This window comes from Aegilops tauschii, chromosome 3 (assembly GCF_002575655.3).
Source record: "Aegilops tauschii subsp. strangulata cultivar AL8/78 chromosome 3, Aet v6.0, whole genome shotgun sequence".
NCBI lineage: Eukaryota > Viridiplantae > Streptophyta > Magnoliopsida > Poales > Poaceae > Aegilops > Aegilops tauschii.
The window spans coordinates 614,638,262-614,651,118 of NC_053037.3; the positions used below are offsets into that span (position 1 = coordinate 614,638,262).

Consider the following 12,857-nt stretch of genomic DNA (forward strand, 5'->3'; position numbering starts at 1 on the left):
TGCCGGGTCAACAAACCCGGTGGGCTGCTGACAGAAGACCTGCTCCTTGAGATGACCATGGAGAAAGGCGTTGGAGACGTCCATCTGGTGCACCGGCCAAGAACGGGAGACCGCAAGGTGGAGAACCGTGCGTATCGTGCCGGGCTTGACGACCGGAGTGAAGGTGTCGGTGAAGTCGATGCCAGAAGATGGTGAGGTGCATAGTTCCACCGTGGACGGCAAGGGCGAAGGTTAAGGAGAAGGGAAGCAGTAGCGAGTGCGTCCGGCCAGAAGCGAGGCGGCACATTAGCATGGAACAGGAGCGTGCGAACGCAGTCGTTCAGAGTGCGAAGGACGCGTTCGGCTCGACCGTTTTGCTGTGAAGTATACGGGCATGTGAAACGAAAAACTGTGCTGTGGTGCGACAGAAAAGTGCGGAAAGCAAGGTTGTCAAACTCTTTTCCATTGTCAGTCTGAAGAGCAAGGATGGGATGCCCAAACTGCGTGCTAACATAGGAGTAAAAAGCCGTCAAAGTGGAGAGTGCATCCGACTTTCGTCGTAAAGGAAACGTCCACACATAGTGAGAATAATCATCAAGGATAACCAGATAATATAAATAGTCCGAATTACTAGGAACCGGAGAGGTCCACACATCGCTATGAATCAACTGAAAAGGAAAAGAAGCTATGGTGGTGGAGTTATTAACCGGGAGGCGAACATGTTTGCCGGCACGACAGGCATGACAGGTGTGATCCTCTATCTTATTACAACTGAAACTGAAACTCCTAAGAATATGACGAAGTGTGACGGGGTTGGGATGACCCAAACGAGCGTGCCAGAGATCGACGCCGGCGGAGAGAGCAACGGGTGCAGTGGTGGAGGTAGACGACGGATGCACCGGATAGAGCTCGTCGAGGCTGTCACATCGGTGAAGTACCATCCTGGTTCGAGCGTCCTTAACACAAAAACCAAGTCCGTCAAATTCAACAGTAACATGATTTTCACGGGTTAAACAACGAACGGAAACAAGATTCTTAATAAGATGAGGTGACACAAGTATGTTAGACAAAGTAATAGGCATGGAATTAGAAGGAAAAGAAGTGTGCCCGACATGTGTGATAGGGAGGGTGGAACCGTCGCCGACAATGATGCGGCGGTCGATGGTGACGGGAGTGAAGGAGGCAAGATTACCAGGATGAGCAAACATGTGAGCCGTAGCCCCGGTGTCCATGTACCAATCGCCGCCTCCAGTGTAGTTGTTCGGCGTAGGCGCGGTGTGCAGCGCGGCGAGGAGCACTGGATCCCAAGGTGCCGGCGGTAGGGCCGGCGAGGGCGGTGGCGGGACCGCAGGGAGACCGTAGGCGCCGCTCAGCTGCGGCAGTGGGTATCCTCCATACGGCTGCGGAGCCGCGTAGTACGCCTGATGCGCCATCGGGTGCGGCACGGGAAGGGTCGGTGCAGGCGCCCGTGGAACCGGCATAGTGTAGGCATGAACGATACCGGTCCACGGGTTGTAACCGGAGGCCAACGGAGGGGGCACCTGGAACTGCTGCTGCTGCTGACGGGGCTGGCCGGCGCCCTGCGGCTGCTGCTGCTGCTGACTGCTGCGGCCGGCCCCACCGCGCCGACCCCCGTGGCGCCGTTCGGTGGGAGGGGCAGGCGACCCATAGGGTAGCGGGAGCAGCCCCGGCTGCTGGGTGGCCGGGTACGGTGCCGGGTGGCGCTGCGGAGGGGGCGCGGCCGGGGCGGCTGGTGGTGCCGCGGAGACGCCGCGGGTGGTGCCGGCGGCGAGAGCGGTGTGGATGGCCCGCGCCTTCACCTGCTTCATCCGCCGCTCCTCCAAGCGGAGGTACGCAACGAACTTGGCGAAGGACGGGTTGGGGATGAGACTGAGGTTCCCCGCGGCGTTGCCGAAGTCCTCATTGAGCCCGGCGGTGAGCGTGCTGAGGAGGAGGTCATCATTGACCTTGCCACCGATGTCACGAAGCTCGTCAGCGAGAGTCTTAAGGCGGCGACAATAGTCGTCAATGGAGGTGTTGTCCTGATGACACCCAAAGAACTCTAGCTGCAGAAAAACACGACGCTGGAGTTTGTTGTCGGTGAAGAGCCCGTTCAGCTTGGTCCACACGGCGCAGGCATCATCACCGTCCGTCACGACCGTCTGGAAGAGGTCGGGCATGATGGTGAGGAAAAACCAGCGGATGATCATAGTGTCGATGGTGGACCAGTCATGAAACTCGGGGACGAGGCTGGAGTCGACGGTGCCGTCCACGTGGTCCATGAGATGATACTCCCGAAACACGAGGGAGAAATACGTCTTCCACGTGTGGTAGGAGGAGTCCGCCTACGAGAGACGAACCGGCACCCGCTCGAGGATGTTGATCTTGCGGAGCTCGTTGACGTCGGGAGGGTTGGCGTCGGCGAACGGGTTGGAGTTGGTGAACGCGGATGACGTGACGGACGACATGACGACGAGGATCGGCTCGGGCGGGCGACTGCTGGCTCGGTTGGCGGCTGACGCAAAGCTGGCGATGTGCGCGAGCGGCGGCTGGTGAATAGCACGAGCGGCGGCTGGTGCAACTACGCGAGCGGGCGGAGCGGGCGGCTGGCAATGCGCGCGTGTGGCGGCTGGCGATACGCTTGGTGGGTAGCAGCGCGCGTGGAGGCGGCTGGCGATACGCTTTGGCGGGTAGCAGCGCGCGTGGAGACTTGGCGGGTAGCAGCAGCGGGATGGAGTCGGGACGCGAGGGAGTTGGGTGCGGCGGCACGAGAGAGGAGGAGAGGCGCATCGGCAGGGAGGAGCGGCGGCGGCCGGCGCGGGAGAGGCGCACGGGCGGCGGCGGCCGCCGCGGAAGCTAGGGTTTAGAACCTAAAAACTGATACCATGAGGATGTATGAATTGCACGATATATTGATTTGATGTAATGTGCACGGTATATATAAGTACAAGGTGGGGCCTCTACCTCAATCTATACAACAAACTAGAGAGGTGGGCCTAATGTACAAAAGACAATATTTTTTTTTTGCGAATATACAAAAGACAATATACATGCACGAATATCATACTCAACAAAGATAAACATCGACAAAACCAAAAAACAGCAGCACGAACTTACAAGCAATGACCGAGGCTGGATTCACCATTTCTCCACACCTTCGTGCACATCAAACTTGTACACGTTATAGATTCCCTCACGGTACATGCTTACACCCACTCTAACGTAAGAACGCGAGTGAGTGTGCATGCTCATTATTAATTTTTTGTACTCGGTGTACATGATATGCATCAACTCGTGGCGACCTCATCGTTGCCATCGGGGGCATTATCATCGGAGCCCGGGCGGAGCAGTTCGATCGCCCTTACGGAGGCAGAAGACGATGATGGTGGCAGGTTGACGACGCTGCAATTGAGGCGGATCTCCCCCTGGGCACCGGTCTCTTGGGCTCGATCTTGCCCATCTTGATCATGGCGGCGACGAACTTCTCCTTCCATAGCGTCTCATTGGCGGCGAAGGCATCGACGGAGGCCTTGAGCGTGGCGTTGCGGACGAGCTGGTCGTCGGAGAAGTGCAGGCCGAGGTTGAGGTGCAAGAGCTTGTAGTAGTTGTTGTCCAGCACTGTCGGCGTGCTGAGGTCGATCATCGTCGTCACGTTCCTGAACTGGACCGTATTCGTCGGGCACAGCGACTCCAGCAGCGCCTGGTATGTCGGGCTGATGGTGCCGCTCGCCAGCCTCTCACGGTTCCTGAAGATGAAGGAGTCACAATGCGAGCGGCCCAAGGTGTGGGCGCCGGATAGTATCACCATCTCCTCGGCGGTTAGGGTCTTGTCCTTAAAACTTTGTATGAGCCCATCCGCTGTCAAGTTTGGACTAGGGAGGCCAAACGCGCTATCCGCAGTCGAGATGTTCCCGTCGCGGCGGCCAGCGGGGACCTGGTACAATGCATTGCCGCCGGTGAGGTTGACGCTGTCCCGGGCGGCGAAGGCAAGGATGTCGGCGCATGACACGGTGCGCGGGCAGCTCTGTTCTAGTGCGGCCCTGGCTGCATCGACGACCTCAAAGCCATGTAGGCTAGGGTTGTTCGGCGGTGCATCTCGCTCCGTTTTACCACCGCCGGGGTTGACAGATAGGAGCACCGACGCATCACAACCCTAGTGGTGTAATAAAATTTAGTGGATAAGATCATAATTAATTTGATGTGGAATTATATGCACCAACTGTACCGAAGAAAAAAAACTCAACCAAATGAAGAAAAGCGGGTAAAGTGCAAGTTTTGCAATGCTTTTTTCTCTCACATACGTGTGGCTTCCTCATGCTAGACCAAAATAACGTGTATGTTTTGTATTTAAAGTAAGTATTAGGGTCTTGAATTCAAAACCTTCCCGGCTTCAGTGTCATGTATAAGTACATGCGCTAGTGGGTTTACATAGAACTGGTGTAGAATGCTGAGGCTCCTATACTTCAAAGTTCAAACAATGGTGACACGCTGACAAATCGGACATTATTAGTCCCTACGTAATAAACGAAGTTAACTACAGTATCATGCTTAGTTACAGCATCATGCGTGAACTACCTTTTGTTGGGTGGTTAGGAGTTCAGCGATATCCCTACCCATCAGAGTTCAAGTCTTTAGACATTGGTGCTCGTATTTTTCTGGATTTATTCTAGACCTTCCGGCGATGTGCTTTAGTGGGAGATTGAGAGAAAACATTCCATTAACTACGAAGGCATCTGCATGTGACTCAAAGTCCAACTTGTTATCTTCCGAGACCGCTGTTAATTTACTTGCTTAGCATGAACCCATGCGGAAGTGTATATATAGCTGCAGCTGCTCCTGATCCTATGCGACACGTGCATACCTCGACGAAGCAGTCGTGGAAGTGGAGCCGGATGAGCCCGGCCGCGACGCCGGAGTCGTTGGCGAAGGCCGCCGTGACGGCACCCCGGACGATGGCCTCGGCGTTGGGGCAGGTGGTGCTGTAAAACCCTACCTGCAGCTGCCCCTGCGCGCGGCTCGCCGTCAGGCACAGCACGGCGGTGACCAGCGCCACCATGCTGCTGCTGCTGCTTGCCATTATCGTACGTCCTGGCTGGTCAGGCTTTAGCAGTAGAGTATTTATAGAGCGAGCTAGTCAGCCAGGGGTTCGAGTGTTGACCGATTGCATTCGTTTGACAAGTCGTGCAGTGCTAGACACGCTACGTCGACGCGAGATGGAAAAGGAATAGTACCTAGCCGAGGCGACGTGGGGCTGGACCTCTGCCTCGATCGCGAGTTCGTCGCCACCATGGCTGCTAAAGTCAAGGTGAGGAGAGGTGCTGCAGGCGCAGGGACCCTGCCGGACTGATGGATCATGTTGTAGGTGCCAGCGACTCGACTTGGATTTGGACGTGTAGCTGCGCGGTGACAGGGAGACCTCCTCGTATATGAAATTGACACACCAACTCTTGAGTTCGAATGGCGATGCGCCTAGATGGAGACGACGAGGCACCTCGCATCTCGTAGCTGAAGGTCAGCTTTCGGCCGGCTGGTGCAGTTGGTACGAAGCTTCTAGCTTGGGACCGATGGCATGCATGCATGCATGAAGTTTGGTACGAAGCTCCTAGCTTGGGACCGGTGGCATGCATGTTACGAAGCTCCTAGCTATGGCCACCGGACTTGCATACCTCGGACGCAAGCCAGCAAGGTCAGCACTCGCATTCCGGTCGTCGCTTCAGAGGGAGAGGCGAGGCGGGAGGAAGAAGAAGGGCAAAAGGAGCGAGCGCTTTACTCATCAAGTGCTGGTCTGACTAGTCTTTGCCTGCTCGGTTTCATTTGTCTCAAGCATTCGATCAATTCGGCCTGACTAGTCGGCAAGCAAGCAAGCCTGCCTATTCTGCCTGTCTCACTTGTACGAGGATGATGTCATCTACGGACCGGAGGCCGGAGGCGTGCAACACCGCCGCAGATTTGTCTAAAATCTTCATCCATACGATACGAGGGATTTTTGATGTTTTATATCTACCCCATTCTTCCCAGGGCGCCTCCAAAGCAGCTCGCCAAACGGATCTCATCAAATATCCATGGACATGTCCAGACGTGCCTGCACACATCCGACTGGACTAAGACCATCCAAACATGTCCCTCGAATAAGGTGGATATCGATTTTCCGTAATATAATTTTAGATTAGTTTTTACAATAATACAAAAGATCTCTGAAAACAACTAAAAGAAACTACTCTACTCCCGGTTGGAGGTGAGGTTGATGACCCCCGCACAGGAGCCATCGGCCTCGTTCTCGTTGGCGGTCGGAGCCATGTGCCTCTTTCGCATCGTTGTCGTGCTAATGCGGCGCCTCATCATCCTTAGCCTCGAGCTTCTCGAAAAGTTACTCTCATAGCGTGTTGTTGGTGCGGAGCTGGCCGCGCTCGTGGTCAATCATACGGGTGCTCTACACCGTTCCGTGTTCTTGTCGACGACATCCGGGTACACAAGGATCTTTGCTGCGGCTGCATAATCCGCGCGCTCCGCCTGCAGTTGAGACACCGTAGCGTGGAGCTCCTACAAGAGTGTCCGCTTGAAATGCTCCTCCGCCTGTTGCATGGTGAAGATGTCGTCCGCCGCGCCACCGGCGACATCGGCGACCATAATATCCTCCTTTGCCACGGGTGTCTCCTCCTCCCGTGACCTCCACCATGGCCATGGGATCGCTTTCCTCCTCGTCCACCATCTCTTCCTCCTCCGAGCTCTACTCTAGAGAGCTGGAAGGTTGGTCCGCATCAACGTGGGCCTGACGTCGGGCTTCTGCTGCGTGGACCTCTGCTGCGATTTCGGTGCTGCGCTCCGGAGTCAACATCTTGTCCCATGTGATCTTGGTATGGACAATGGCAATGGTAGATGCGAACTAGGGGGGTTTGGACGATGGCGGAGGGGTGGGGAGATGGACTAAAAGGTAGGGTTTTGGTGGGTGACTGACCGACTTTTCAATAGATGGGGCAGGCGAAGTGGCGAAGGTTCAATGTGGGCAACTGAGGTAGGCTTTTAGGGTGGCGTGCCGACATGACTGTAGATAGGCGGACGTCCGATGAAGATGGTGTGAATGCGGGGGGTTCTATAGCCGGAGATGCCTTTCGGGGTGGGTCCAATGTGTCAGAGTCAGACGTGGCTCACACATGGACTCCCCCGATTTCCCCCCGAATTGGGGCTAGGCTAGAAAATTCAAATGTTCGGATAGGTCCTGATCAATTTGGTGATCCGCGTTGAACGGCTCAAAGTGTCTGAACCGTCTAATTCGAACATTTGAGATTTATTTGAAGATCTCATTGGACATGACCTTATTCGGCAAACCGGTATTTTTGTCCTCTAACAGGTTGGGTCTACGTGCAATGTCAATTTTGCTCCTCAAATACAGTTGACCTGAACCGGCCCCTTGTTCCCCCTTATGGTGGGGCAACCTCTCCATGGCGGTCATTCATCGCTCTTTTACTTCCACGTAGTTGGTGTGCTTTCCCTTTCCTCTCTCGTCTTCAGCTTGCTCGCATCGTTGATGGTTATGACTTGCATGAAACAGTGGCCATGGAGGTTAGGTCTTCCCTCAAGGAACTCAGAAGGGCCGCAGTATCAAGTCGACTGTCATAATAACCACCAAGATCTGGACCCAAAATGGCACTCTAACAGAGTCGCCATATGCATCTCAATCTGACATAAGTTTTGGACTTCATGCCATATCACTAGTAGAAAACAGGGCTTAGGTCACAGGGCAGTTTTCACATTAGCCCCGGTTCAGTCACGAACCGGGACTAATGTGAGCATTGGTCCCGGTTCGTGAGCCCAGGGGGCCGGCCGGGGCCTCGTGGGCATTGGTCCCGGTTCGTATGGACCCTTTGGTCCCGGTTGGTGGTACAAACCGGGACCAATGGGCCACGCTCCTGGCCCACCACCCTTTAGTCCCGGTTCATACCACAAACCGGGACTAAAGGGCTGGTCCTAGTTGCGGCCAGTGTTTAGTCCCACCTCGCCAACCGAAGGGCGCTCACACCAGTTTATAAGCCCGTCCCTCTATGCCTTGTTGAGCTTCTATTAAAGTGAAAATAGATGCCCTTATACAGGAAATTTGACTTAAATTCATAGTAAATTTCATAGAAATTTAGTATGAATTTAGGTTGAATTTTCTCTATAAGTGCATCTATGTTCATTTTTATATTTATAAAATAAATAAACCTTAATAAAATAAATAAAACTAAATAAACCTTAATAAAATAAAATAAAATAAACTATAGTAACTACAATAAATAAACCTTAATTAATTAAGTAAAAATAGCAGCAAGTAAAATAAATAAAAATAACAGCAGTAAAATAAATAAAAATAAAATAATTAAAGTAAAAGACATAAGTAATTAGAAATAAAATAAATAAGTTTTTTGTTGTAAGTAGAAAGAAAACCTTTTCAGAGTTCATTTGAAATGCTTTTCAATTTTAGGGTCTTATAGCTCAAAATAATTAGTAAATGCATGAGAAATAACAAATGAAGTCAGAAAGGATTGAAAAATGATGATGTGGCTTTGAATGGTGCATTTTGAACACACAAAAAGTCAGGAGTTCAAATAAGTTTAAAAAAATGAAATCCCTTTGTCACAGACGAGTTTCCGGATGAAATCCTGATACTTTGAAAGAGATTGTCCGTTTTGTACACGAAGTGCATCCAGTTTTTGCCGTAACCCTCTCAACTTTCTTGCACATGCTATGTGGATGAAATGATGATATCATGCCAACTTTCAACCTTTTCAGAGTTCATTTGAAATGCTTTTCAATTTTAGGGTCTTATAGCTCAAAATAATTAGTAAATACATGAAAAATAACAAATGAAGTCAGAAAGGATTGAAAAATGATGATGTGGCTTTGAATGGTGCATTTTGAACACACAAAAAGTCAGGAGTTCAAATTAGGTTTAAAAATGAAATCCCTTTGTAACACACGAGTTTCCGGATGAAATTTAAACTATTCAAATTTGGAAACTAATGGATTAACAGAAAGTTTATAATTATTCTGAGCTAAAAGCAAAAAGAATAAAAAAATAAAGCAAAAATCAAAAGAAAATAAATAATTCAAAAAACAAAAAAATACTGGAAAAAATAAAAAAATGCCGCCTAATGGGCCACACAGCCTGCATACGACTAGAAACCTATCTGCACATGGGCCAGGATGCAGGCCCGCAGGCCGAATAGGCCCAACATGGCAATGACAAAGGTAGGCATGTATAATGCCTGCATATTAGAGAGGAGCTCAGCATCTGAGCTGCAGCGCAGCTTATAAACAGGTGCTGAGCTCTCTCAGCTAGCGAGGTGGGACTAAACTTCCCACCGCACCGCGCCAGCACATTAGTCCCGGTTGGTGGCTCCAACCGGAACCAATGCTCCCCTTTGGTCCCGGTTGGTGCCACCAACCGGGACCAAAGCCCTCTGCTTCCCGCCCTTTGCGCTAGTGAAAAGAGGCCTTTAGTCCCGGTTGGTGGCACCAACCGGGACCAAAGGGTGGGTATTGGTTCCGGTTGGAGCCACCAACCGGGACCAAAGCCTTTGCTATATAAGTAGCACTTTGGAAATTTTCTGATTTCCATCGCCAGTGTCCCCCCGCCCGACGACGCCGCGAGCTCGATCTACGCCGCCAGGCTGCCCCGTCGTCGTCGCCGTCGCCCGTGCCCCCGAGCCCACGCCATCGCCCGTCGCCGTCGTCCTCCGCCCCCCTGCCGCCGTCGCTGTCGGCCTCCGCCGCGCGCCCCTGAGCCGTCGCCCCGTATACGTCACCGTCGCCGCCCTCCGCCCCCGGCCCGCCGCGGTCGCCGTCGCCCTCCGCCACCCTGTGAGCGCCGCCCCGATCCCCTCCTCCTCCTCCCTGTAATGGCCGCCGCCGCTGCCGCCGCGCCCCCTAGCTATAGTACTGTACGTAGTTTAATTTAGATTTGTAATTTAGTTGTATTAATTTGGATGTGTAGTTAGATGTGTAGTTAATTTAGTTGTTGTAATTTAGATGTATTAATTTAGATGTGTAGTTTAGATTTTTCATATTTAAAAGTCATTTATGTATGTTCATATTTAGAAGAAAAAGAAGGAGAGAAAAAAGGAAAATAAGAAGAGGAAGAAGGAGAAGAAGAAGAAGAATAAGAAGAAGAGGAGAGGAAGTAGAGGAGAAATAAATAAGAAGATGAAAAAGAAGAAAAAAAAGAGTAGAAGAAGAAGAAATAGAATAATATATTATTCTATTTTTTCTTCTTCTCCTCTTTTTTTCTTTTTTTTCTTCGATCTCCTCCTCTATTCCTTTCTTCTTCTCCTTTTTTTTCGTCTTCTTCCTCTTCTTATTTTTTATCGGGTATGTCGTTGTCGATATATGTACCACCCTCCCCGATAACTTTTAGTAAGTACTACTTAGAAAGTGTTTAATAGAATTAGTTAGAAAAATAATAGAACTAGTTAAACTAGCTAGTTTATTTGTAGTAAGTACTACTTTATTCTATTTATAGTAAGGAAATTAATAGAACTAGTTTGTTTTTTAGTTAAAGCAATTATTCCCGCATCGACGTCGACGATGCCTATCCCGCATCCTCGTCGTCGACTCGGCGGAGGAGGCCGGCTTGATCAGAGGGGCCATGTCTGGGACTGGGCTCCGCCGGGCTGGTTTTGGGAGGTGCTACCTTCCGGTGGGCGTAGGTTGGTGAGGAACCAGCCCGTCGTTGACCCGATCCTTGTTTGGTGGCGCTCGCGTGGGCCAGTGATGGTGCCGAGGCTTCCGGACACCGCGAAGGTGGTACGTCACCGTGTCAGCGAGGAGGACCAGCACGTCCGTCGCTACATGGTTGCGTTGGAGGGCAGGTTCGACAATACCTGGCAGGTTCTTCAGGGATCTCACTGGAGCTATGATCCTGTGATGGTTCCGTCCCTTTGGGTGTCCACCCCCCGCGCCGATACCCGTCGGGCGCTACTGTTCTAGCTGTACTAGCGATGCTATATGTATGATAGTATTCGAGGTGTATTAGTGATAATATTCGGCGATGTACGGACGCATGGAGATGATGTAGTTTTGCTTATAATTGAATGCATCCTAATTTGAATACTACTTTATTTTGTGATTTGATTTTGCTTATTGAATGCTCAAAGTGGAAAACTACTCCGATCCTACTTTGAATGCTAAAATTGGAGAGCACTATGATTAGTTGATAGCTTATAGGGTTTTTGTTTTCGCAGAAATCTAGGAGCCCCCCGGCCCCTCCATCATCCCCGTCGTCGTCCCCGTCACCGCCCCCTCCGACATCGAGGTGAGACCAGCCAAATCCTCTTTTAGAAAGATAATTAAACGATATTTCGGGTTGACTGTAAGTCTATCGAGTCTCCACCATATATGAGAGGACGAAGAATCCCGACTGTTGTCGTGGGGGTAGCTTCTCCTTCGTTCCCGTGTGCTAGACAATTTGGTGTAATGCACTCGAGAACGAAAGGAGGAGCTACCATCACCGACGGTCGCAAATGTCAGAGAGGAATCAGTGAGGGAGAGTTCCACCATATATATATGAGAGGACGAAGAATCCCGACTGCTGTCGTGGGGGTCGCTTCTCCTTTGTTCCCGTGTGCTAGCTAGACATTTTGGTGTAATGCACACGGGGACAAAGGGAGGAGCGACCATCACCAACGGTCGAATGTATACACCACGTGAGCTGAGAGTTTTCAAGAAAAGACTCGACAAACCGATAGTCAACCCGTGATGAATAATAATGATCTAACTTAGGTTTTTAGTACATATATTTAATTGTAGATGTTTAATATTTGAATTATATATGAACATAGGAAATGTCGTACTCGGACGACGAAAGTCTCCCGGGGGAGTGCGACTGGTGCCACGACGACCGAGGTCAGTGCGACAGGCCTCACCTGGACGAAGATCGGCGCTTCAGTATTAAGCTGGAGGAGACGTTCGATGTTGAAACGGTACGCAACGACGACAAGTGTTATTTTTTCGTAATTAAGCACGACTTCAACTATTTCAACGTGTACTTTTCATCTTTTACAATTCGGCTAGCTTATCCCATGCCATGCAAGACGCTACGTCTTGGAGAGGATGGGTTTTGAAGACCATGAAAGTATGGAAACAAAGAAAATTCACCTAAGGACCCATCATGATATAGATTTTGAAGTAAAGCTGTATAATTCTGAGAGCGTAACCCATTTTGGTTGCAAAAATTGGGAAGCATTTTGCAAGATGTATGGTTTTGATGAGGGTATGCTTGTCACCATGGATCTTGATGATCCTGACATCGAGCAAGACAATATGGACATTTGGGTCCTTGTTGATACGCCTCCAATTCTACCGCTATGTGAGTTTCTCAAACATAGTTATTAGCTAATTTATATTGTTCATTTCAAAATAGTTGACAGCTTATTTTCATTGACAGCTTATTTTGATTGTTCAAACAATGTGCGGAACATGGTAGACAGAACCTACTACACCGATGGCTCTGAGTTAACTTATAAGGAGAAAACTCATCTGGTCAGATTTTGTACTGATATTGAGAATTACAATATCTACAATCAAACTCCTCATCATTATGGTCCTCCATACGTGCCACTAGTGCACGTGTTGAACTACGGTAACAACTATGGAGATACCCTGGTAAGATTTCTTACTATTACGACATCCGTGCATATTTTGCATAGGTCTAAAACTAGTGCATTATCATTGCTAACTATGAAGTTATTACTATGTTTTTCAACAGATAATCCCAGAGGATTGTGTGCCTCATTTGATGTATCAGAATGGTAGGCTTGATGTTTTGAATATACAACCAGGTCATCCTACGAATCTCAACTGTCCATACCGGATTTCTAAAAGAAGTGGAGATATGCAAATCAAAG

The 12,857-nt window shown here is 50.2% G+C and overlaps 1 pseudogene; it reads right to left on the minus strand.

The window, feature by feature from the left end:
• Positions 1-2,943: 2,943 nt before the first annotated feature.
• LOC109785827 (peroxidase 1-like) lies at positions 2,944-5,062 on the minus strand (annotated as a pseudogene).
• Between the last annotated feature and the right edge of the window lie 7,795 nt (positions 5,063-12,857).